The sequence below is a fragment of the Myotis brandtii genome, unplaced genomic scaffold (genome assembly GCF_000412655.1).
Source record: "Myotis brandtii unplaced genomic scaffold, ASM41265v1 scaffold645, whole genome shotgun sequence".
Classification (NCBI taxonomy): domain Eukaryota; kingdom Metazoa; phylum Chordata; class Mammalia; order Chiroptera; family Vespertilionidae; genus Myotis; species Myotis brandtii.
In genome coordinates this window covers 1,405,161-1,433,090 of record NW_005370488.1, presented here as the reverse complement: position 1 = coordinate 1,433,090, position 27,930 = coordinate 1,405,161, and the positions used below count along the sequence as shown (strand labels likewise).

The following is a 27,930-nucleotide window of genomic DNA, read 5'->3' as shown; positions in this document are numbered from 1 at the left end:
CGGGTCCAGCTCCTTCGCTCTCCAAGTCCCGACTCTAGCGACAGCCGCCTGGCATGCCAGGCCAGAGGGTACTGCTCAGGAGGCCAGGAAGGCAGTGGAGAGAAACCCTGTGGACCTGCCACCCGACCAGCAGCTCAGGACCCGGCACCGCCAGAAATGGGCCGGCTCAGAGCACACCGAGCTCTGGGGGAAGGCAGCCGCCAGTGAGGGGCCTTGCCACCAGCTGGCTCCCGGTGGATCCCACCTCAAAGGAAACTTGGTCTTTGGTTCCTTAGTTCAGTGTATCCTGGCTAAAAAGGAGCAGCTGGGCACATTTTAGGGGAGAATTAAGATTCTAAAACAATGTGTTCTGTTCTGCGGAGATTGCTACCCAGTTGTCTTAGGCCTAAATTCTGGGTGATGGTGGGGCCTGGCTCTGCCACTGGGACCCGTGTCTTCCAATTGGCCTGTATTTGTCGTAAGGGCCCAAAGAGAAGAAGGGGAACAAGTTTTCCCATGCAATGGATTTGACCAACAGACAAAGGATAATATAGGCTGTGCCTAATGTACACACAGAGACACCAGCTCTGAGTCCTCCTGGCCAAAGGGAGCTCAGTGCCTGTTTGCAGAGCCTTCTGGTGGTTTCTGTTTCCTTGATGAGGGCGTCTGCCCAGGGAAGCCTGGGGCCCATGCTCAGCTCCAGCTTAGTGGGTTTTCTCCAGGCCCCTCCCCCCAGCCAGCCCCGCCCCTGATCAACCCCGATCAGGGCAGGCTGGCCAGACCCCAACCATGCACGAATTTGTGCACTGGGCCTCTAGTATATTTGGTAATGAACATGAATGTAGATTATATAAAGAACACTTCAAAATCAATAAGAATAAGATAAATAACCCCAGCTAAAAATGGGCAAGTATCTGGATAGACATTTCTCCAAAGAATATATACAAATGACCACTAGTCATATGAAAAAGTGTTTAACGTTATTAGCTATTAGTGAAAATCAAAGCAAGACCACAATGAGATACTACTTCACCCACTAGAATGGCTGTAATACCATGTGTTGGTGAGAATGTGGAGAAATTGGAACCCTCAGACACTACTCCTGGGAATGCACAAAGGTGCAGTCACTTTGGAAAACAGTCTAGCAGTTCCTAAAAATGTTGAATATTAAGTTACCATATGACCCAGAAATTTCACTACTAGATATATACCCAAGAGGAATAAGAACCTAATGTCCACCAAAAAAACAAACAAACTTGTATACAAATGTTCCTAGCAGCATCATTCATAATAGCCCAAGTTAAGAGCAATCCAAAGGTCCAAAGGCATGGATAAACAAAATGTTGTATGTCTTCATAGAATATTATTCTGCAATAAAAAGGAATGAAGTACTGATACATACTGTAAGATGAATAAATTTTGAAATCATTATGCTAAGTGAAAGCCAGATGCAAAGATCACATGCTGTACTATTCTATATATGAAAAATCAAGAATAGGTAAAACTAGACTTTCAGAAATCAGATAAGAAGCTCTGGGTTTCCGGGATGGGATGCCGGGAGCAAAGAAGGGGGAATGACTGCTAATGGGTATGGTGCTTATTTTGGGGGTGATGAAATGTTGTAAAATTAGATATGGTCACACAGCTCTGTACATATACTAAAAAGCATTGCACTGAACATGTTAAATTGGTGCATTCTATGGCATGTGAATTATCTCTATATATAAAAGCCTAAGTGACTGTCCGACCGGTAGCTATGATATGCACTGACCACCAGGGGGCAGATGCTCAACGCAGGAGCTGCCAAGCTGCGGTGACTTGGCAGCTGCGCTTCCCGGGTGATACACATGGAACCGGAGAGGAGGGAGCCCAATTCTGGGGTGCATCACCCGAGAACCGCCCTCTCACAATCTGGGACCCCTCAGGGGATGTTAGAGAGCCAGTTTGGGCCCGATCCCTACAGGCCAGGCCAAGGGACCCCCGTGCACCAGGCCTCCAGTATTTCTATAAAGCTCCTAAAATATTCATAGGAAGGATGAATAGCAAATTTAGGATAGTGGGGAGAAGGGGCCGGTACTTATTTGATTTTATTCTATAATATTTTATCCCTTAATGATAAAAGATGTCAAGGTTTTATAAAAATGAATTGTGAGAACACAGTATGCTCAAACTTTCTTTTTGTATATTTTTAGATGTTTCTACAATAAAAAAAGACAACCAGAAACAAAATTAAGTACAGATCCGCTCTCCCTCTCAGTTGGAAAACATTCTGGGTTTTTCTTTTCCCCTAATAATTGAAAACTTTGGTTCCAGAAAATATTCTCTACAAATGAAACATTGAATTAGGGCTCCTTCATTAACTGTTGTTTATCTCTTCTGATATCAATTGTAATAATATCTTATCTCTGAAATCAGAATTTTAGTGAGGCTATTATATTTGCTATTTTATTAGTTGGTTTATGAGAAAAATTCTTTGTGATTAAGAGTTAGCATTAGTTTTGGTTAAAATCAGATCATTTTTCCTTTGATAAAAACTTAGAGTAGTCCACCTGCAATCCTGCTTGCTCAATTAAAGGTTTCCCCTTTATCTTTTGGGGACAGCTGCTGTCGATAATTCTGAGTCTGGGCCTTGTGGGAATCTGTTAATTTACTTCTGAAGCTTTATCATGAACTCTTCCTACACATATTAAGATTGTCTGGGGACAGCGAGCACACCTATAGGCCAGAAGGATAAATCCTGAATCAGAAATGCCTATTACTTTTCTGTTTTTGCTGTCATGGGGTAAAGTGGTTGGGCAAGTGCCCACACTGACAACCGCTTCACAGACTGGAGGAACTCATAGTCATAACAAAGCATTTCCCCCCAGACTATTGTTTCATGCTTCTCCCACTCAGGGCCTTGGCCATCATTGGGTGTGAAAACAATCTCAATGCTTGATGTTTTTACATCAGAATATTAATAACAAGTGATGCTAAAGCTGCGTCAGGGTAAATTGGACTATAGTGTGGCCACATTCAAATACAGTTGAATCATCTTCTGTCACCATATATTTGGCCCCTTTCTACCCTCCCACCCCTGGAAGATGATTTGGCTTTGGGTGGTGGGCACACATGTATACTTGAAACCTTTATGATCCTATTAACCAATGTCACCACAATCCTATATAATAAAAGGGTAACATGCAAATTGTTCACCCAACCAGGAGTTCAACCTGAGCTCGACCAGGGGTTGGGGCTGGCCTGCCAAATGTCTGGGGCCCCTCCCCCTGGCCGGCCCCACCCCTGATTGGCCCCCGACACCCTTCCCGGGGGCAGGGCCAGCCAGCCAACTGCCCAGGGCTGGCCAGACCCCACCCGTGCACAAATTCGTGTACCGGGCCTCTAGTCAATTGAACAAAAAAACCATGAAGTGATATCACAAGCAACATAAAAAAATATAGTTAAGCTCTGGCTGGGTAGCTCAGTTGGTTGGAGCATTATCCAGTACATCAAAAGATTGTGGGTTCAATTCCCAGGTAGGGCACATACCTCTGTTGCGGGTTTGATCCCCGGTCGCATGCATATTCGAGGCGGCCAATGGATGTTTCTTTCATTTCCGATGCTTCTCTCTCTCCTCCTTCCTCTCTAAAATCAATAAACATACCCTTGGGTGAGGATACAAAGAAAAATAGAACTGAAATACAGTTGTCCTGTAGAGGACAAGTTAAGTAAAAGTTATTTTAACCCCAGAGTCTATAAACAGGAGCGACTGGAATAGTTAAACAAAACCAAAGGATGAGAAAAAGTGCAGGGCCGGAGTGTGTGTGGGGGGGAGTGTAAATTGGGCCACAAATGGTGAATTGTGACTGGCTGGTGGTTTTCAAATTGTGGTCCTTGTGTCAGCATTACCTGGGAACCTGTTGGAAATATAAATTCTTGGGTCCCAATCCAGATATACTGAATCAAAAACCTCAGGGGATGGCTCCAGAAACCTGTGTTTTCACAAGACCTCCAGAGGTGATATGCACGTGCAGCTAAAGTTTGAGAGCCACTGGACTAAATTATGTTGCTTTGGCAATGCCAGGTGAGTAAGCTTGAACTTGATCCCACAGGCACTGGAAATTAGGGAAGATTTGTGAGCAGAGTTGTGGAATGATTAGTGTTTTAGATAAGGGAGTCTTCTGCTTTATTTTTCTAGTAAAGGCAGTTTTGTTTACGAAAAATATAAAAATTCCACAATATCTAGTGATCTTATTTAATCCATACTTTTCAGAAGGGTATATTAATTTGTAGTTTCTGATAATTGAATATGACAGTTTTTTAGTGACTCAATAGAACTTTGGAAGTTTCCAACTTAAGTGATTTTTATTCGCTATAAATTACAGAGTGAAGTTTTCTTTTGTATGTTATTTTATTCTGTGAACTTAAAAAACATTTTGCAGACTTACTAGGATCTAGGTGTACTCTTAAATCCTAAAGATATTGTCCAAATAATTTTAGAAAATGGCTGAGGCCATTCCCCAGGTCACTTAACTGTGTAATTTTTTCCCAAGTATGTTTTGCATTTTAAATGTTTTCATTTTCCCCTTAATCTTGTTATGTATCAGTAACACGTGGTGTGCTGGCATCTTCTGGAATAACACATTTGTTCCAAGTGAAAAGGACTAGGTTCAGAAAACCTAGTCAGCCAAGAAGTTTACCCGACAGAAACCTATATTGGGTCTAAAACTAATGTGCTCACATTTTCCATCAGAATTAAAATGGAATGAAACCAAGAAGGCACTATGAGAAGTTTGCTGGTCTCAGACCTGTAAGAACCGCATTAACTAAATATGCCATTTAGTCCTCTAGGACCTAGAGTCTAGGTCAGTGATGGCGAACCTATGACACACGTGTCAGAGGTGACACGCGAACTCATTTTTTTGGTTGATTTTTCTTTGTTAAATGGCATTTAAATATATAAAATATCAAAAATATAAGTCTTTGTTTTACTATGGTTGCAGATATCAAAAATTTTCTATATGTGACACGGCACCAGAGTTAAGTTAGGGTTTTTCAAAATGCTGACACGCCGAGCTCAAAGGTTCACCATCACTGGTCTAGGTGATAGACAGCATGTTGAAAAAGTTCTCTTACCTGGAAGTCTAAGATAGGCTGACTATTCCCAACATATTCTGTCCCTTTTCCCTGCTTTATTTCTTTAGATTGTACTTATCATATATTTTCTTGCAACTACTCTAAGCCTTGTCAGGCAAGGAATTATGCCTATTCCCCCACCTCCCCACTGTGCTATGGCCTTGGGCCTGGAACAGAGCCTGGTACCTGGTAGGTGCCCAATAAATAGTTGAGTTAAGCAAGTGAATGAATATGTCATGTAGAAAATTGTGATTCTGGCTGTATTGTAAAATTGGATAAAGGAAATTAGGAATAGAGAGCAGAGATCAGGAGCCGATTGCAGGCAGCGGGGTAAGAAATGATGAAGGCCACATTTAGCATCCCTTCAACAGCATCAATGGAGAGCTGCGGAAGGATTACAGAAAAATTTAGAAGATTAAAATGATTACGTTGTTGATGGATTGGGTGTTTTGGATGTGAGAGAGGGAGACGGCTAGGAAGATTCTCAGGTTTCTGGCTTTGGCAGCTGGGTGGATGGTGGTTCTGTTCATCAGAGAGATACTGAAGGAGGAGCAGATTTAGAAAGGAGAGGGCTAGGTGGAGAGCCTTCAGGGAAGAAGGAGAACCTCAGATCTAAATATCTGAGTTTGATGTATCAGCAAGACCTCTTAGCCTGAAATTATAGAGACCCTGTAGTCGGCTGAATTTATAGAACTAGAGCCCAGAAAAGGACACTTGGGAGTTAACTAGTGCCTAGTAAGGGTGTTAACTAGTGCCTACTAAGAGGGTTGTGACTTGATGTAGGCTAGTGATCTTGCCACAGTCAAACCAGGAAAAGCCATATATTACTCTGTGTTCTGTATGAGCATAGGAATTTTTAACTGTTGTTACTATTTCTTCTCTAGACTATTTTTTAAGTTATAAAGAGAAAGCTTTGAAAAAGAGAAAAATTTGAAAAATATATCCGTGATTAATTTTTGTTGGTACATTTGGAAAGAATGGAAAGGCATTTATCTTAGGATGAAGTGTCTGAGTACCTCTAGAGTGCAAAGAATTTACCTTTAGCTTGTCCTGGCTAGCCTCAAACTCTATATTTCACTTTCACAGCCATCTTCTTTTATTGAAAACATGTTGAAGTACTTTTTTTCCCTTTTAGTCACCGGAAATAAGTAAGCTCTTTAGTAAAACATCCAGAATGCATGCAATGAAAAATGTCTACATATATTGAATAAGATTTCTGGCATATATGTATCTGCTTAGTAATATAAATGTTAAACGGTTATGTTCTTCCCCAACACATTTTTCATGTATTTTGAAGCTTAGATTTTTGCCAATACCTTTTATAACTCTGGTTGATTTTTATTACCTTATTTAGTAGAAGAGAGTCAAGCATCTTGAACTGGTTTTCAACCTAAAATTTATTTTAAAAATTTGATTTCTCAAGGGGGAAGCACTGTTGAAAAATACTACTATATACAGATTCCTAGGCCATTTGAGGATAGTGAGGGGAGAGACACTGCCCAGTGAAATTTACAGAAACTAAAACAAAACCACTCTGATCTGTATCTATTAGTTGGTGAGTGCACTTTAGCTTTGGGTGAAATCTTTGACTTGTTATTTGAATTTAACCCTTGCTGCTTATTCTCATCTTGACACTTTGCATTACTCATACGATGTTGATGATCTCATAGTCTTAGCTTGCATTGGATACTCACTACTGCACAGAGGCATTAGGGGCTACACTGCCTATATTGCTACCAAGAAAACATAGATTCTGAACACAATATGTGGGATCTAAACTAGATTGCCAACAGTGAAATTATAGTTCCTTATTAGATGGAAGAAATTCAATTGAAGGGCCCAAGATAATCGAGATTTTATTATAAGAACCTTTTATATTTACTTAAAAGAAGCCTTGGGTATTTAAGGGCGCTAGGAATAGCCATTAGATTTCTCCATAGAAATGAAATTATAGTTCCTTATTAGATGGAAGAAATTCAATTGAAGGGCCCAAGATAATCGAGATTTTATTATAAGAACCTTTTATATTTACTTAAAAGAAGCCTTGGGTATTTAAGGGCGCTAGGAATAGCCATTAGATTTCTCCATAGAAACGAACTCATTTTTTTGGTTGATTTTTCTTTGTTAAATGGCATTTAAATATATAAAATATCAAAAATATAAGTCTTTGTTTTACTATGGTTGCAGATATCAAAAATTTTCTATATGTGACACGGCACCAGAGTTAAGTTAGGGTTTTTCAAAATGCTGACACGCCGAGCTCAAAGGTTCACCATCACTGGTCTAGGTGATAGACAGCATGTTGAAAAAGTTCTCTTACCTGGAAGTCTAAGATAGGCTGACTATTCCCCAACATATTCTGTCCCTTTTCCCTGCTTTATTTCTTTAGATTGTACTTATCATATATTTTCTTGCAACTACTCTAAGCCTTGTCAGGCAAGGAATTATGCCTATTCCCCCACCTCCCCACTGTGCTATGGCCTTGGGCCTGGAACAGAGCCTGGTACCTGGTAGGTGCCCAATAAATAGTTGAGTTAAGCAAGTGAATGAATATGTCATGTAGAAAATTGTGATTCTGGCTGTATTGTAAAATTGGATAAAGGAAATTAGGAATAGAGAGCAGAGATCAGGAGCCGATTGCAGGCAGCGGGGTAAGAAATGATGAAGGCCACATTTAGCATCCCTTCAACAGCATCAATGGAGAGCTGCGGAAGGATTACAGAAAAATTTAGAAGATTAAAATGATTACGTTGTTGATGGATTGGGTGTTTTGGATGTGAGAGAGGGAGACGGCTAGGAAGATTCTCAGGTTTCTGGCTTTGGCAGCTGGGTGGATGGTGGTTCTGTTCATCAGAGAGATACTGAAGGAGGAGCAGATTTAGAAAGGAGAGGGCTAGGTGGAGAGCCTTCAGGGAAGAAGGAGAACCTCAGATCTAAATATCTGAGTTTGATGTATCAGCAAGACCTCTTAGCCTGAAATTATAGAGACCCTGTAGTCGGCTGAATTTATAGAACTAGAGCCCAGAAAAGGACACTTGGGAGTTAACTAGTGCCTAGTAAGGGTGTTAACTAGTGCCTACTAAGAGGGTTGTGACTTGATGTAGGCTAGTGATCTTGCCACAGTCAAACCAGGAAAAGCCATATATTACTCTGTGTTCTGTATGAGCATAGGAATTTTTAACTGTTGTTACTATTTCTTCTCTAGACTATTTTTTAAGTTATAAAGAGAAAGCTTTGAAAAAGAGAAAAATTTGAAAAATATATCCGTGATTAATTTTTGTTGGTACATTTGGAAAGAATGGAAAGGCATTTATCTTAGGATGAAGTGTCTGAGTACCTCTAGAGTGCAAAGAATTTACCTTTAGCTTGTCCTGGCTAGCCTCAAACTCTATATTTCACTTTCACAGCCATCTTCTTTTATTGAAAACATGTTGAAGTACTTTTTTTCCCTTTTAGTCACCGGAAATAAGTAAGCTCTTTAGTAAAACATCCAGAATGCATGCAATGAAAACTGTCTACATATATTGAATAAGATTTCTGGCATATATGTATCTGCTTAGTAATATAAATGTTAAACGGTTATGTTCTTCCCCAACACATTTTTCATGTATTTTGAAGCTTAGATTTTTGCCAATACCTTTTATAACTCTGGTTGATTTTTATTACCTTATTTAGTAGAAGAGAGTCAAGCATCTTGAACTGGTTTTCAACCTAAAATTTATTTTAAAAATTTGATTTCTCAAGGGGGAAGCACTGTTGAAAAATACTACTATATACAGATTCCTAGGCCATTTGAGGATAGTGAGGGGAGAGACACTGCCCAGTGAAATTTACAGAAACTAAAACAAAACCACTCTGATCTGTATCTATTAGTTGGTGAGTGCACTTTAGCTTTGGGTGAAATCTTTGACTTGTTATTTGAATTTAACCCTTGCTGCTTATTCTCATCTTGACACTTTGCATTACTCATACGATGTTGATGATCTCATAGTCTTAGCTTGCATTGGATACTCACTACTGCACAGAGGCATTAGGGGCTACACTGCCTATATTGCTACCAAGAAAACATAGATTCTGAACACAATATGTGGGATCTAAACTAGATTGCCAACAGTGAAATTATAGTTCCTTATTAGATGGAAGAAATTCAATTGAAGGGCCCAAGATAATCGAGATTTTATTATAAGAACCTTTTATATTTACTTAAAAGAAGCCTTGGGTATTTAAGGGCGCTAGGAATAGCCATTAGATTTCTCCATAGAAACAGAACCAACAGGAGACATATATTAAAATTATAATATAAATTAATATATATTATAAAGTAAGCATGTATTTTTTATAAAGAACAGGCTCTTAGGATTATGGAGGCTGACAAGTCCCAGGATCTGCAGTCGGGAAGCTGGAGGCTCAGGAGCCAGTGGTGTAGTCCCAGTGCTGTGGCCACAGGCTGGAGACGAGGAAGAAGAGCTGATGTTTCTGTTTGAGTTCAAGGGCAGGGCTAGGTAGTTTGTTAGTCCCTTTTCTTGTTTCTTGAAGTAGGCCTGTAGTGCTATCAACTTCTCTCTCAGGACTGCTTTCACTGTGTCCAACAGGTTTGGGGGGTTGTGTGTTCATTTTCATTTGTTTCCAGAAAGTTTTTAATTTCTTGCTTGATCTCGTTGGTAATGCAGGAAAAAACCCCTCTGTCCCAGGTTGAAGGCAGGCAAGCAGGCAGGAGGAATTCCCTTGTAGTTGGAGTAGAGTCAGCTGTTTGGTCATATTCAGGCTTTCAACAGATGGCATGACGACCATTCACATTAAACAGGGTAATTAATCTGCTTTAGAGAATCTGTCAATGTAATTGTTAAACTCATCCAAAAATTCCCTCACAGAAATACCAGAATATTTTTTGATCAAATATCTGGGTATCCTATGACCCATTCAAGTTGGCACATAAAATTAACCATCACAATGACTTATTTTAAATCTGTTTAAATTCATTCAATCAATAAGCATGGCTCATTCTGGGTTTCTAAAGAAGGAGACAAGTGTTAACCCTTAATAAACCAAAATAAAGTGATATAAAATAAAAAATACACGTTTTTCGTGTTTATATTATTTTTTGTTGGTTTGTGTTTTAATCCTCACCCTAGGATATTTTTCCATTGATTTTTAGAGAGAGTTGAAGAGAGAGGGAAAGACAGAGAGAAACATTGATGTGAGAGAAACACATTGACTGGTTGACCTCCTGCATGCATCCTGACCAGGGCCCAGGCTGGGGAGGAGCCTGCAACCAAGGTACATGCCCTTGACCAGAATTGAACCCAGGACCCTTTGGTTCACAGGTCGATGCTCTATTCACTGAGCCAAACTGGCTAGGGCTCATGTTTATATTCTTCACCAAGACATTTTTGTGTGTATGTTGAAGCTAAATACATGGACTAAAATGGACTTTCTTATTCTGAACTTGACATTGTTGAACAGATGTTAAGAAAATCATAAACTTGTCTTTTCCTTTTTATTTGCTTATATCATAATACATATTCACCTGGAAGGTGGTAACATAATCATAATGTAATGAACTAATAAACGCTTAGTCTGTTAAAAATTACTATTATATCTAGAGGATACCACAAAAATGTTTTCTTCAGCATTTTTGGCCCCTGAGTTACATTATTCTATTCTTCATATTTGTGGCCCACTTTTTCTGCTGTGTGTTTCTGAATTCAGGCAGTGTAAAACGTTTGTGTTTACTGGACATAGTAGATAAACAAAGTTTTGATTTTATTTTTTCTTTGAAAAAGCATGAGAGTCCTTATAAACATAATATTTAGCCACAAAGTATAGCTTATCACAGACGTGCCCCTTTCCCCATTTCCCCATCCCCACCTGCACTCAGCCTCATCTACACTTTATGAATTGAAAAGTACCAGGCAATTGGGAAACAATTTCAAGATTTTAATAAGTGTATTTAGATTATTTAGACACCTTGGAGTCAAATACAAAAACAAAAATTACCTGATTATTTTTATTTTAAAAAATTTAAAGAATTTAAATGATTTAAGAATTCTGAATTTGGCTCATATTGGAAATTATAGAACTAAGAACTCCATTAAATAAACATACTCATTTTCTTAATAGTTATGTCTTAATTTCTCCAAATTTGAATGATATTTCTTGTTTCTGGTTACGTGATAATGATAAGGTAGCTACTTTTACAATGCAAAGGCTTTATGAAAGTGCCTTTATAAAATATATGTTTATCTCTCTTGATTGAGGAAACAAAAATTGAAAGAGAAAAGGGGCAAAACCATTACTGTACATCTGGAAAAGCAAACGCATTTCCCCCTCTTTTATAGGTACCTTTGTCAGCCTGACTCAGTGAATCAGATGTGGTGGGATTGGAGTGATTTGCTCTCAGTGAGTTAATATTTGACTTGCCAGCCCGTCTCATTTTGTAGGCTGACCTTGGGAGCCCTGGCACGGCCATGATATCTTGTGGGCATCTCCCCGCTTTGGGTAGCTAGGAAGTATTTGAGGCTGTGGCTTCATCACGAGAAGTCTGTCTGTGTGATAATAGTCCAGACTGCTGTGTGGCCTTCATGTAAATACAACACTGTGGTGAATGCTTTCTCTGAAGACTCAAGTCCAGTGTGAAAACCTTTTTCTTTTTCTGAAAAAGGTTCGTGGCACTTTCATAATAGCCAGGCCTGCCCTGTTGATTTAGATCAAAATCATTTCCTCCCAACATCATAACCATTTTTTACTGTTCAGTGGTGCAGAAGGCATCATAAAGAGTTGGTGAAATGTTTTGGATCATTTGGAATTGAATGGGTGATAAAAATGAAAATATCTTCAACAGAGGTGATAGAACTTCTTCTAAGGGTAGAAATAAAAGTATCTCCACACTAGGAATTTTCTAATGATATGAACCATTTGGAGAAACATCTAAGACAAAGCCGAATGTTTGCAATTCCACTTAGTCTTTCTTCATGCCTACTCTACAGTGGAGTCTTAACTGTTTTCTCTTTCACATTTTCGGGAAAGGATTCACGACTCCTCTTAATGCTTAATTAATATTTATGAAGTCCTTTGACAATGAAGGACTCATTAAAATTCACTTCAAAAGAAAAAGAGATAAAAATACTTGAAGACTAAAGCAAAATGTGGTGGCAACTAGAAATTCACATCTCTTTTTCATTGTGAATTGCCAAGTCAGGAACACTGCAAACAAGTAAGATTCTTAAAAAAAAATGTTTCTAGGTTAAAAAAATGATTCTGGGTAGTAGTTAGACTATAATCCACATATTTGATTATTACATAGTGACTTTAATTTTGCATTGACTATTATCTTAGATGAGTGCTTTTTTTCTGAAGATACTAGGAAATTCTACTTCTATATAGATGGCATATCACAGAAGATCAGACTTTGGAGTCAAACTTTTTGTGTTTAAATTTCAGTTTCAACTCTTCCTAGCTCCATGACCTTGTATAGTTAGATTACTTAGGCATTTTGGAGTCAAATACAAAAACAAAAACTGAGGCACATCCTCAGTGACTCAGTTTCTGTATTGTAATTTGGGGAAAATAATACTGCATGACTCATAAGCTTGTTGGAAGAAGCAACTGAGTTAACACGTGAAAAACACTTAGAATAGTGCCTGTCACACTGGTGTTTTTGCCTCAAGAAACTTTCAATTTACACTTCTTTGGCCCTAATTAAGGCCCGTTGGAAAGATCTTCGTTTTCCCTGTCTAAGGTGGTGCAAACAATGGTTAATGAATCCTCACTGATGGGCAGCATTTTAGCTTCCTTTCTCATTTCAATTTCCCTCATCTTCCCAGAACGTCAAGGCACTATGTCCTACCACTTAGAGCTTCCTCGGACTGCAGCTGTTCTCTTGATGGAAACATGACATAGAATATAGGAATATCTACATATATATTCAGTTGCTTTCAAAAGCACAGTCTTTTATGAATGAGAAGTTACTGAAGTTCAACAAAGTGTTTTGAAGCTAGAACAGTTATACCATTTTGGTGTTACTCCATGTAAACCATTGCTCCTTGGTAATGGAAATAAAGAAATACCTGAGCATGAAATTGGGTAATTGACTAGAAAGTTACTTGCCTGTTCATCATTACTTTAAATATGAAATAGAAGTATTGAGATGAGCAGAGAAATACTAAGGCATCCATCCACATATTTCTTTTTCTGTGAGGCTTAACATTTGCAGAAGTAAGCACTGACCTGGAAACCAAACATTTGTGGTTCTGTTGATAAATGTATTCCTCTAAAGAACATCCCATTTATTCTGAAGTAATTTGCCATTCTACTTTACACACTATAGGTCATAAGATTAAATTTGTCTTCGCAAAGAGCTGAGTTGCTGTTATTTAACTCAAACCTTATCTTTAAGACAAGCCTCATAAATTTAATAACAATTAGTCATAGTTTCCACTGGAATTTTTACTGCTTTCACCATCTGCCCTTCTCAGTCTATACGCTAGGTGTTGGATCTGTTTCACAGTAACTGAATAAACTTCCACTTCTAATAACTATTTTCTGTTGGAAACGTGATTGCTATATTTATAATTTTTGAGAAGATGATAGTGAATCTGCTGCGATTTATTCTTCAGTTTTTAGATGTGTCATAGGGAGACTGTCTTTTCATTTGTTAATGTGTGCATGATACCTTATTAGCAATGACCCGAGGTTAGGATGTATAATCCTTTTACCATTTAATGGCTATTGTGGACTTGGTTGTGTACTCCTGGTTTTGAGTGCTAACTTTGCCTTTATAATTTTTAGCCATCTAGTCCTCATTTTGGGATGGAAATGCGTTAGTTTAGAGAACGCAACTACATTATCTCTACATTCCCAAGGTAAGCACTCAGGGCATTAGTACTGATCAGTCTGCTATCCGGTGTTTGCTATAAAAGGCTACTGTTTCCCAGCTCAGTGTGGTTCGTGGCTCTCTTCTCCCATCCAACCATTATCAGAACCCGGAGTCCACTTCCTTTCTAGTTGTCAAAGCTAACGGATCCAAGTTGTCACGTTGTCTAATGCAAAGAGAAAAAGAAGAGAAAGAGGTCCAGGTGTTGAACTATGAATGTTCTGTAATTGTAAAACAGGCTTAAGTTTTTTGTGTAAATGGCAGAATGCTCAGAATGTGAAGAGAATTTCTAAACTGTGTGCAGAAATGAAAATGTTCAGTGAATAAGCTTATCTTCCCCCAAGAGTCCTACCTTGATTTACAACTCTCACTTCACTGTATATGCAGTAAAATTTCAGGATGAAATGGTTCTTTGCTTGGAGCGATGAGATTATTTTGTGCTCTGCAGAAATCCATTCCAACTTTATTAGTATTGCGCTCTAGGAAGGTCTTATAGTATAGTTGGCTTGTCTTTTAGTCCATTATGATAATGAATATGTTTACTTATATAAAACTACTTTGAAAAACTATAAAGTAATCTAGCTTTTTTCAAAAGTGTTTTTTTAATATACTAAAAACTTATATGTTTTTCAAAAATTTGCATAGGCTAAAATTAGAATTGGATGCATAGGTGAACCAGTTAACATCAAACGGTTATTATTTGATCACAAATTTCAACTAATAATAATATACAAATTGCTCATGCTTCTATGGAGCAAACTCTGTTTAAAGTACTGTTCTAATCATTTTATATCTATGAATTAATAAGTTCTTTTATTTCCATTTTGCAGATGAGGAAATAGAGGTTTATGGAGGTTAAGTAAATAGTTTGAGGTCACATAGCTAATTATTAAAATTAATAATTGGCTAATCATATGTAAGTAAACTGTACTACTTTTAATAAGTGGATGATAATTGATAGGCCAGGATATATATTTGCAATTAACTTGTTCAAGGTGGGGTAACGTATATAACATGGTAAAGTTCCATGGAAACATCAACAAAGATGCATATATAGGGTGTCCCACAAATATATATATACACACTTTAACAGCTAATCTATTACATTTTGAAAATGAAATGTATTTTAATAAACTGCCTTTATAATTATTCAAAGTGTGTATACATTTTTTGGTACACCCTGTATTTCTGATTGAGAAATGTTACATAGATGGTGAAGGAGAGGGAGGCTGTTGTGGACTGAAAGGATATTATGAGCAAAGGCATGGGGATATAAAAAACATGGTGCATATAAGAAGAATAAGGTGTTGACAGGGAGAAGGTCATGGTAAGAGATGAAATTGGAAAAGTAGGTTGAATCAGTTTATGAAGAACCCTGAATGCCTTCATAAGAACTTTAGAACCATTAGAGCTTTTTGTTTGTTATGCTTTAGCTTTTTGGTTTTACAAGTTTATGCACCTGTGTTGTTATTTTTAGAAGGCAGCAGTGCAAATAATGGGCTATAGAAGTGGAGGGAGATCAGAGAATGCAGCAGTAGTACTGATTAGGGACTGGGATAGAAGTGAGAGGCTCTGGTTATTAGCTTATATTTTGCCATAAGGGAGCTTGTATTTTGCCATAAGGGAACAAAGCAGGTTTAGGAAAACCTATTCTTGTTACTGGAAAAAACAACAACCCAAAGCTATCATCATCATCATCATCCAGGTGATTTGGTTAAAATAGTTATGTGGAATAGTGAAGATCTCAGCTCAGCCTTATAACCTTATATCTGAGCCTCAGTCATTCATAAAAATGGGGATAATTGTACCACCTGTGGTAAGTTTTCGGTAAATAGTAGTTTTCTTTCTCTTATTTGTGGATCATTTCAGTAGTTATTTACTTGCCTAAAGTGTACACAGCATACTGTGATAGTCGATGTATACAGTAAAGGGTTAATTGACAAGCCACTTTCTACATACAATCTTTATTGTCTTCTTACATTTTAAAGTGAATGTCCACATTACCTATACATCCTCTTAGTTCTCTTCCTATTAAAAATGGGACATTAGAATCCAGCAAAGTTATATAACTAGATTTATATGATTTTACAGGGTGTGGCAAAAGTAGGTTTACAGTTGTGAGTACTCAAAACAGAATTTATTCTTGTATTATTATTTATTATTGTATTATTTTCCATACGAACAACTGTGAACCTACTTTTTCCCCACCCTGTATATCAATGGAAGATCTGATGTAAATGATTAAGTATAGGTTAGTTATAAAACTTCATTAGCACTTTATGTGGATATTATAGAATGTATATGTGTCTAATTTTTTAATCGGTTTAACAAACACATATATGTTCATGTGCGAATCTTGCCAAGTGCAAGATGCTAGGCAGATCTACCAAGTTGTTAACGAGTAGTAGCTGATACTACCTAGCAGTTGGCGATAACTCATCAGGTGAATTGAATATGGCATACAAGGCATCTGTTTTTAAGATGCACTTATATAAAGTGCTCTGAAGGCAAAGCTGATAATACAACCCTGAATATGAGTTGGTAACGTTGGCGATGCATCATGTTCTGTCCTGCTGTTTCTTTGAATGGTGACACATGTATTTATCAGCAGTGGCAGGAGCCGTGTCTTCTTTTCATGCTATAGATATGAAAAAAGAATGCATATCAGCCAAGTAGAAGTTATGTAGAACCATCATGTGTTTCAAGTAGAAGGGAGGTTGGAGAGCATGTCTTCCTACCAACTCATTGGACTGATATGGTAATTCAGGATACACAAACTATTGTGGCCCCTAGGTTGCTTTGAACCTCGCAGCATTTTTAGCATGATTGTCCCCATCTTTTCTGAGCCTTCTATTCTTTGCTTGGCCAGGCTAAAGAACTCAAGTATTTTTGGCAGGAACTAGACTGACTTACACAAATGACAATGAAAACAAAAACACACAAAGCAAATGAGACACAGGACCGAAAGGCTATGGTAAGTAGCCATAACCTCCTGTGACTACTGGGTGACAACCATAACAGATTATGTTCAGGCCTTTGGAACTCAGGACTTACTAGAAATTTAGCTGAAGTGATTTAAAAGGGGGCAATACTGAAAAAAAAAAAAGCGAAAGGAACTGGAAGTGTTTGAAAGTTCACATGACAGGATCAGACAACCCATCTCTCAGAGCAGGCTAATAAGATTTCAGGGTAACAGTATATATTTCAGTGGTCGCTAGAGGAGGGCATGTGCTATCATGCTGCTGCTTCCTCTCTTCATGCACAGCCCTATAATACCTTATGGAGGAGGGAATTCAGGTTTTGGTGCCACTGCTCTCTGATGTTTGTTCTTTTTTGCTTTGTAATTTATTCCCATTTTACTAACACTAAGAAGAATTAAAAACATAATCAGTTGAGTTAATATTCTGTATCAGAGCAAAATTCACCCTTTATTAACTATAGTTTATAATTCAGTTAATAAAATGCTCAAAGGAAGTAAAAGTTATTTCCAGACTAATATGTTAGTTTAATTTTGGAAATTCACAACTGCTGTTCATTTTTGGCTTGTCATTTTTCTTTCTTTCAGTATAATATGGTCTCTTTAATCTATCCTAACCCCTTTCTCAGTAAACTCATTAATGCAACTCACAACATAAATTGTTTTATATGTGTGCAATATTCTGTAAGTATGTAAATGTAGATCAGCCTTAAGGTCTGCCTGAAATTAGGTGGGTAAACTCAGGGAATATCCATCTATACATCCATATGTAACATATAGGTACATGGACTTAGTTGTGAAGGATTTCCCGTGTTTGTAGCTAGGCAAGCTTGGATTTATTTTTATTTCTCTGTCCATAACTAGTTATGATCTTAGGCAATGGGGCTTGGATGCCCTTTCCCCAATTCTTTATTAGGTAAAGGAAGTAGCTGGAAGTAGTTAGAGGTGTAACACATTACAGTGTTTTGGAATGTTTTGGTTACCAGAGCAGCCGCTACTTTCTGCACATGATTCCTTTCTTTAGAAACACCCATTATCACTCTCTCTGTTACCCATCCAGGGAATGTGGTCATGGGAATAGCAGTTACTGTGGGGCACTGTTACATGATGGTGTTGCCTCGGGTCATTTCCTTCACACTAAATTTCTAATCTAGACAGGTATGTTTGGCTGAGTCTTGTCTAGTGAGCTAATTCATTCATCGGTATTTCTTCCAGAAACATATCCTGAGAACCTATGTTTACCACCTCAGCTTTATTTGGTAAATCGTCACCATGCTGGTTTTCCAAACCAAACATTCTGGCCATTCGGGAGATTTCCAAGTCAGTAGCATGGCTGGGGCAAGAAATCATGATTCCAACACCTGTTTCGAGCCGTGTTATCCTGTTACACGTGTGACTTGGCCTATTATTGTAAGAGCCGGTGCTCGGTTACGTGTTTTGTATACAAGTGACTGCATTTTGGTATAAAGGCATAAGCATAGCATCGCAGGTGTTCCTTTCAGGGTTCTTTTGCCTTTCTCCCCAATACACTCACTCTCTCTTTGTCCTAAAACCCCTTTTCAGGTGGGCTGATCTAGGCTGGGAAAACAACTCCTTTTTTACAACCCAGAAAGGAAATTGTGAAGGCCAGCCACCCTCTGTGAGGCTGACTGGGCCCTGGGTGTGTGAGAAGAGATGGGATCCAGCAGCCACATGGTGGAGGGGCGGGGGCGGGGACTCCCCTGAGATGACAAGCATGAATAAAAGTTCACAGTTAGGAGGTCTGTGTTGAATGGAGGGGGGCATACAAGGATATTCCACACCTGGTGCTTCCTGTCTTCGCAGTGAGAGTGGGAGGGAAGAAAGACAGCTGGGTCTTCAAGAATATTGAGGTTTTTGAGAAGCCACTGGGATTGGGAGAGAACACATGACAAAGGGAGGCAGAGGAGGACCTAGGATCAAACCAGCATATTCCGCTCGTCTCCTCCAGCAGAGAGAGCCTCGGCCCCCGTGTTCCTCACGCATGTGGAACAGGGAGTAGAGGCCTGTGGGTTTGCTGCTTACTGACTAGAAGAGTGAGGCTGAGAGACTTGACATGTGCAGTTATGAAATGTGTACGTACATTTTTCAGCCGCTCCCCATACTGCGCTCAGAGTAGCACTGCGCATCCTGCTCAGAGCATTAGCTCTTGTTCAAGGCCCTGGAAAAAGAAAATACAAACATGTTTGAAAGGTTTCAGTTTTTTGTTTTTTAGCATTAGCCTGGGGGGTTTGTTCAGTAGTGAGATATTTCTGAGGTTTGGAAAATACTAGGAACATTTGGCAGAAAGAGAGGTTTTGTGGGAATAATTTGTTACTGGTAGATCCTCACTGTGGACATACTTGTGGGAGGGTGTGCAAGGAAGGATTATACAAATACTGAATCTTTTGAGTGAATGTGAGTATGATTGATAGTGATGTTTTAAAGGCTCGGTGTGATTATTCTGGATCATTACTAAAAGTAATTGGAAGGCAGACTTTTTCTAATCTTGATTGGGAACCCAATCATTCAATGGCCAGCCTTTCCTTTGGTGACTATTTTTTTTTTAGTTTTTTTTTTTTTTAAATAATGTCACCTTTAAGTCTCTGTCTGAGTCTAATGCAGGTTTTGAATGACTAAGTACACCATTTTTAGTGCAAGCACTGATCATATACCATTTGCTGGATATGCTACTGCCATTTTTCTGATCCAGGCTTGTTATACCAGCAGTGAAAATATAGTTTTCCCAAGACCAACTAACTGATCATTATTCTAAGCATTTGCTACTGATAGCCCAACATTTAATTTTTTGTGTGGGTTGTCTCAGTTCTCTTGGTGTAACAGACACGTATGTTGATTTTGAATATTTTATTGTTGTTCAACCCGTTATATGATTGGTGAAACAGCCCAGAAGAGGTGATAGTGGAGAAGGCATTAAAGGTTGGCGAAGAGGTGGCAGGGCGTTTGATGTTATGCAGCAGAGATGCTTTTGAACAGTCCTGCTAAAAAATACATCTCAGGAGATGCAGGATGTTTTCTAAAAGGAGTCCGCATTGGTGTGCTGTTCCTTCAGGGAGCGTTTGTAATGCGCACAGGAATGTGTTGGTGGAGGGATCAGATTCCAGGCGAACCTTCGGTTGCTTTCAGTAGTTGACATAACACACACCTGTGTGTTCTCTTCTCTGACCTCAAATTGTTTTGAAAAGCTCCTGACATCTGGAGGTGTGAAAAGGAGCAGATTGTGATATGGTTTCTGACAAGTAGGAGAAGTAAGTTCTACATGTAGTGTTTTACTTGAATGTGGCACTTGATTTATCTCATGTCCTTCTAATCAACTGTAAGAAAACTCCCAGTGTTCCCTGATACATCGGTGTTTTTCTTGGAACATTGGAACATGCTAGAGAGAGAAACGTGTAAACATATTTCCATGAAAAATAGCACTCATGTAGTGTTTCATTTTCTTGAGAGGAGTCATTTTAGAAACTCTCTTTCAAAATAGGGGAATTGTTTGTGAGTAGCAATAGCACTGACAAAGGAAACAGACCTAATGCAACCTCACCTTCTACATAGTAAGCAGTAGGTAAAGCTTTCCTTGGTAACATCAGCATCAGCATTGCCGTAAATGTTGTCACTTAAGAGAAAATATCCATCAAGTATCAGTAAATTTCCTTTGACCTTGAACTGTTTGGCAATAACTTTGGTAATGGAATCTGTGGTCTTTTTGTTTTCCCCCTTCTTTGGTCATATTTTCTTTTTTATCTTTTTATTTTATCTTTATTGTTGAAAGTATTACAGATGTCCCCCTATGGCCTTTTAACATATAGGTTACAATATATATTTTATGTATTGTATTTATACTATAAAATAAAATGTTTAATATTTTTGTATTTCAACATCCCTGGGATCCTAGACTGATTTTTATTAAATTCACAGATTTTTCTTTTCAAAATTGGGCTTCCCTTGGTTTGGCATCAGTAACTTATTCCTTGCGATCTACTTAATTGAGTAGCTTCTGCTGTTTATCCTAAAATGCAGATAAATGGCTCTCAGCACAGTGTTTATAGTTTAATAGTTCCTAAAGTGAGTCAGCATTATCTGCTAGCGTGTACGTGTCATTACTAATGATCTCTCTGCTTATACTTTCGTGCTAGTCAGGAGACACTGAACTCTACAAAGGCAAGAGCCTGGCACAGTTGGGGGTGGGTGGGCTGTTTGGGATGGCGCCTATTGGCAATACGTTCTTTTCCCTTATTGGTATAAAATGGGAAGAGAAATATGTGCTTTACCACAATTTTAGCGCACACAAAATTGCCACAGAATGCCATATTCTAAGGGCTGGGGTGAAGATAATTTAGGAAGTGGCTATTAGAGTTGTTTGATTCCAGGTTATCTGTCTAATTAATAATCAGCACAAGTTTAATACTTTTCTGGTTAGGCTATTTGACTACGTGATGGAAAATGGGCGCCACTGGGAAACGTTCATATTCCTAACAAAAAGCTGCTATGGTTTTAATGACGAAAACACACATATTTTTGTTTGCCAAGAAAGATGGAGAGAAAATAAATAAGTTTATTAACTAATCATTTACCATAAATAAGACTTGCTCCTTTTGAAAGATCATCTTGCTCTTTCCTTACGGAAAACAAAACAAAAAAACAACTGAGACTTTGCTCAGAGGGGGATCCAGCGGCCTGATGACCGAATGAGTTAAAACTGACAAGTTGTACCGGTCTCTAGTTCATTAAAGAGTGAAAGTTCTTGCCTGCCACCCCATATGATTTCCCAGTTGGTTAGGTAAACGTAAGATAATGGTTTCTCATAGCTGAGTACCAACTGTTAAATGTTGGTAAAATATTTTGTTTGATCTATGTTCTTTGTGAGTGTGGAAAACTTTCTAAGTGAAGTGGCACTAAGCATTGTCCTTTGTTTCCACATTAGTATTATTATGGTTTGGGAGCACTTTGGTCATTTAAATAGAACATGACTTAAGGATATATTTCTTACCTTCTTAATCTGACACTGATATTTAAGGTCATATATCCAATTTATCAAAATATCTCAGGCAAAAACATATGATACAAAGGTACATCTAACTTATGTTAGTATGGCTCAATATACAGAAACACCTGAAGAAAGGGTTTATGAGAGATAATTATATTTCATGTGGCATCTTAAATTCAGGTTTCTTGTTCTTTTTTTTTTTTTTTTGGTTGTTTATTGTGAAATCCCATACTGATAATTATTTAAAAGTGGAAGAAGGAAACATTTTGATCAAGAATATGATGTATGTGCAGGTACATTATTGGCATACATGAAGAGATATAAATTGGATAAGGAAAATTTAAAGGTAAGATCAATAAGGCTTTTTGGAGCCTGGGCCACTGAGTCTACTAGGCTTTATATAATTAAACACACACACACACAAAGATTGCTTTTAGAGAATGTTTTGAAAACTGAAGCCATTTGTTTATCGAAAGAGGGACAGCTTGAGCAGCATCAGGCCGGAGTGTTCCTAAGTGTGCCATACTCAGACTGAAGATAACACAATCATTATACTAACATAGTCTCAATTCAGACCTTTCCTCAGTGTTTCTGCCCAGAGTCAGCAAGATTGTCCTTTGGCCTCTTATTCCTATAAATCACAGGGAAGTGGATGGTGCTTCAGAATCTCAGCACTATTTTAATATTTAAGTATAATTTGGGGGAAATTTTTGTATATTAAAATATCAGGAGTCTGTATATTGCTAGTCACATAAATACATACCCAAGACCCAGTTCAACCATCCTATTTTACTTTGGATGCTCAAACCAGATTATGGGAATAGTTAGGAGAATATTAATATATTTTGTGGCATACCTTTTAAATCTTGGTCCTCCTTTAGTTGGCCTCAGAGTATGACTAGGGACTTTGATGCAGTATTACCAACACTAATGTCTGCATGTATGAATGTCTGAATATAGGGAAAAGCTATAAGACTTGCCAAATTCTGATGAGAATATTTTTATGGACATGGAATTCCTTTTGACCTAGTATGTATCATATGGAATTTTCTTAACACTTTTTATAGACTGGAGGGAAAAGCTATAAGACTTGCCAAATTCTGATGAGAAGAGAATGTTTTTATGGACATGGAATTCCTTTTGATCTAGTATGTATCATATGGAATTTTCTTAATAACACTTTTTATAGACTGATTGGCTTAGCAGGGAATTAATATCTAATGAATGAAAAAATAAAATATTGAGCATTTTCTTTAATATACACATTTAAGTTATATTTACATTTTAAAATTGATATTTTTTAAAATTTCAACTCTTTGTATATATAAATGAATGTTTTTTGGTTTTTAAACCATCTGCTATTAGGAAAGGGTATCTGTTTTTTAGATAAGGTTTTAGATTATTTATTTAAAATGGCATGGATACTAGCCTGAGAGACAGATGGTTTTGTGTTTATAGAGAGTGTAAAAGGAAACAGTGAAAGTTTTGGTGTGAGTGATTCGTCAGCAGCCTTTTTATGACAAAAGAACAACAATAAAAAAGGTAACTTCTCTCTCACTCTCCCAGTTAGATTTTAAGGTTTGTGGGCATAGCAGTCGTTTCCTCTTCATCTCTGTGAAACCCAAAGTGCTATGTAGGCAGCCTTGTATATGATAAATATTTCTTTAATCAATCTGGATTGGTAGCAGTTTTATGCTAGGTTAAAACAAGTTGTTGTTTTTTGCTGTTTTACCATACATGGTTGGTTAATAGGATAGTTGTGTCTGAAACATAAACTTTATGTAAAAAAAATTAATGAGTCAAGTCGATATGGTGGGATTTAATAAAAAGATAAAATTAATGGTAATTATTTAGTTGTCATTTTTCCTAACATTTTGAACGGCTCCAAATTATAAAAGAAGTTTGACATTTAGTATAAGTAAACTTCTTAAAAATGTTTATGTAGCTGATCAATTTGTGAGGTTGTGCTTATTTTAAAAATAAACTTAGGAATTGCATGTTCAAGTACCCTTCTGAAAGTCAAAGGATAATATAAAAAATAGATTTCTAGATATTCAAATGTCATCTATTTTTCTGCCTTGCATAGAATCAGAAGCAGCTTTTAACCATCTGGAAATGTTGCATAATACACCGTGGTCAGTGACTTTCTTTTGGTTTCTTCCTTTTTATTTATTTTATTTTTGATTCTAAGGTTTCCTTTCTCTTTTACCTTTCCATTGTCATATGCCATGTATCCTGAACATAGCTCAGTGCCTGGCCGGAATAATCTCTCTTGCCAGCTTATAATCAAAGGGCGTACTGAGCAAAACAGCTGAGCTGTATTAGGCAACCACAGTCTGGACTGCATTGCTTAACTGCTGAATAACACATCACAGGTGCAGGATTAGTGCTGCCTACGGTGCTGGTCTTTTTAGTGGAAACCCCTAGCAATTCTGTGCCTCCTCCTCATGTCTCATCCCAGGGAACCTGGCAATGATCTATCAAGCGCACAGAAATCAAATGTGAGTAGTGGGAAAGGCTTTATATCTTACAGAGGCTCGTTTTTCCCCTCCAGAAATTGTAAGCAAGATCAGTTAAGCCAATTCTGGCACAGGCACAAAAGAAGATGATAGAATTTAGTCTTTTCTTGGCATAGAGAGTGAAACAGAAAAATTCGGGGGGAGGGGTGTCAAAATTTTATGCACAAAAAATCACATGGCAAGGAAATGCAGTTTAACTTAGCTGCCCCAGCAGTGTATAATTTAGCTGACTTCTAAACTACTAACTAAAATGTCCACATATATTGCTTTAGCTTTTGCATTGCATATGTGTTGGAGTACGTGGTGTGCTTGCCTCTACACATTTTCAACACTGTCCTGGTGAAAATTAAATGTTGTGGCTGTGTAAAGTCCTTGTGGTATAATTTAACCATTCTTAGTTTGTGGCTCTGTGAATTCTTCAGCTATCTAGGACATATGACTAAATTCACGGATTATAAAAGTCAAGGTTGCATTCTTGCAAATATGGCCTTTAAAAATGCAAAAATATGTTAAAATATAAATTAAGGATCTGAATATTAAAACAAATGAATGTTTTAAAAATAAAGTAGCTAAGTCATTTACTTTTGATCAGGAAGGTTAGGAATTGTTTTAGTGAGGTCAAGTATATTCTCAGCAATGAAGGCGATTTTAGTAATTCATGTCGCTTTTGGTATCTATCTTAGAAAACTTTCTATGAAGCAAAGCACATGAATGTAAACAAAGCCCAGTAGATAGCACTGCAGGTTTTGAACAGTTGTGTATTTAGTTTAGAATTTTTTTTCTTAAAACTCTATAATGGCATTATAATATTCACATTGTTTTAATTTTTATTTTATTTTTTATTTTTTAAATTTTTATTGTTCAGATTATTACAGTTGTTCCTCTTTTTCCCCCCATAGCTCCCCTCCACCTGATTCCCACCCCACCCTCTGCCCTTACCCCACCCCCCCACTGTCCTCATCCATAGGTGTACGCTTTTTGTCCAGTCTTGCTGATTATCATTATTCCATATTGTTTCATCAGAGATAGATCTTTAAGTTTATTGATGATGGTAGTAGTTGATAACAGTGCATTCTGTGATATTTTAAAAGTATGTATGTATTCTATGCCTCAAATATTTATTTTTTGCCTCAAATATTTAAACACTTGAAATAGCGTTATGTGTGTATTTTTAGGTCGATATGCTCTTTAACAATTATTCAGTTAGAGGATGCAGACAGTATGGGGAACAGAGAGATCCTAAATGCTTTCCAGGTTTTTTCTGTGGGGAAAAAGAATGGCATGAACATGGTGATTTGCTAACTGGTCTGTCTGGCTTCATTGTCACTTCTCTTCTCTACATATATGAGTCTGTTCAAAGTAGTTTTACACACCAGGCTGACTTGGAAGTGCTTTGCAAAGCTGCAGAGTACGTTTTAGTGTGGGGGCAAGTTGAACATCTACTTTGATTAGCTTCAGAACTCTGTGAAGCAGAGCATTGATAGAAAGGTCTCTGAATAGAACCCGAGCGGCTGGGCTGGCAGGCTGCCAAGACTTTGACATTATTGTCGAAGAGACCATGTGTCATTTTTTCCCCCAACAATGTGGATTTGACCAGACACATTAAATATTTTTAAAAACAGAGATATTTAGAATTTTTTAATCATTCTGTCAGCTATGATTATCCTATTTGATGGGTATAGATGAGTTGGATGTTAAATTATCTTTAAACATTGTGGCTACATGCTTGTCAAGCCCCTTATTTCTTATATTGATGCTTTTATTAAACTACTTATACTCATGTTGTGTTTGGAATATTTTCAAAGATTTTTAGTTTGTTTGAACATTTTGGATGATTTTCTCCAAATTCAAAAGCATCTTAACACCTGAGGGAAAGGTTAACTGCTGTTTTGCCTTTAAAGATTGTATGTGTGATAACCAAAGTACTGTCATTGCTATCATAATAGATTATTATGCATACTCAGGCTCAGAACTCTGTAGTAGTTGCCTATAAAACCAACAAATATAAATGTCTATATTGTCTGTTCACATTTATGTAATCTATTTAATCTTTTCATGATTTGCACAGGTCCTAATCTAGTATCCCATACAACAAAACACTTGAATGATAGAAGGTTTCACTTTTTATCCAGGTGGTTTGGAGTCTCTTGGCAGGGTTTGTAAGATATACTGGTAAAATGTTGAAAACATGATTATTCTGCAGAACCTGAGTGATGTGGTAATGTGGATGTGTATGGTGAAAAGAGAAACAATTGCCATTAAATGGAAACATGTAGAAATATTTGATGATAAAAGCCCCAGTGTCTATAGACAGCCAGCACATCTCCAGCATGTTAAAACTAAATGTGTTTTTCTTAACCTACTCAATAGTGTTAGCAATGAACCACTGAAATGAAAAACTGTCCTTATGTCTCCCTGGTTTTGCTGCTTATGTTTTCCATAAAAGATTGTGGTTGATTACTGCCACCCATAGTAATCTTTCCTTCTATGCACTCCTAGCTAGGACTTACTTACATTTGATAATTGTATGTGGCATTGTGACATCTATTTTATTGTTTTCATATACTATTTTTGGGTTTCCATATGTAGTTGATTTTTCTTACCATGTCCCATGTGTAGTTGATTTGTCTCACCAGCAAAATTATTATTTTATTGAGGATACTTCCAGTGCTCAGGGCCATTATGTTATGTAGATGGAATAGGTTTTATGATTACTTGCTAAATAAATGAATGTACCACAGGAAAAGAGAAAATTAATAACAATACATTAGTTGGCTCTGAACAAATTTTCAATGTTTCTTAAACCAAAAGGCTCTGTATTTTTATAGACTTTTGCTCACAGTGATGAATCTAGAAAAAAAGGGAAAGTAAAATAAAATAAAATGAAGTAATATATTTGAAGAAGAAAAGGAAGAGAAGTAGAAACATATAGGAGACTAGTGGCCCGGTGCACGGATTTGTGCACATTGAAAGGAAATCATTTAGAAGAAATATTTTAATATCGCTATTTGCCTTTTCTCTATAATAGAAGTGTCAGAGATTAAAGAAAATTAATAAAATGTATATTAAAATAATATGTAAATTGATTAATAAATAAACAATAACAACATGATATAACAATAACAAATACATTATATAACAACAACAAAGACATGATATAAAAACAACAAAAACATGATATAAAAATAACAAAAACATGGTGTAAAAACAACATTGATAAAAATAATAACTGATAAATTGATTAAACTTATTCTAATATCTCCCTGTATACCACATTAAGAGTAAAAACACTTTCAGAGTGCTGACTAATTTCCCTTGTGATGAAGTATTTACAACTTTACCTTTAATGTCACATGCTCTTCGAACTGGAGAGAAAGCAACATATAACTGAGCATGTCCGAAAACGGGTTCAGGTAGGAATATTCCTTTTCTCTCTAGAGTTTGTCCTTGTGATTTATTAATAGTCATC

General features: G+C 37.3%; 1 protein-coding gene across 10 annotated transcripts in view; it reads left to right on the top strand.

Annotated features, from left to right (window-relative positions):
* The window catches only part of BMPR1B (bone morphogenetic protein receptor, type IB), a 219,215-nt gene that overhangs the window by 120,991 nt on the left and 70,294 nt on the right, over positions 1 to 27,930 (top strand). Inside the window, exon 1 of one of the 10 annotated variants that reach the window (XM_005880657.2) lies at positions 24,311 to 24,443. The exons of 8 other annotated variants lie outside the window; for them this stretch is intronic. The gene's annotated coding sequence lies outside the window, so the exon portion shown is untranslated. Of the gene's footprint in view, positions 1 to 24,310; positions 24,444 to 27,930 lie in introns of those variants that run through there. One more of the 10 variants, XM_005880658.2, reaches the window with a different exon arrangement.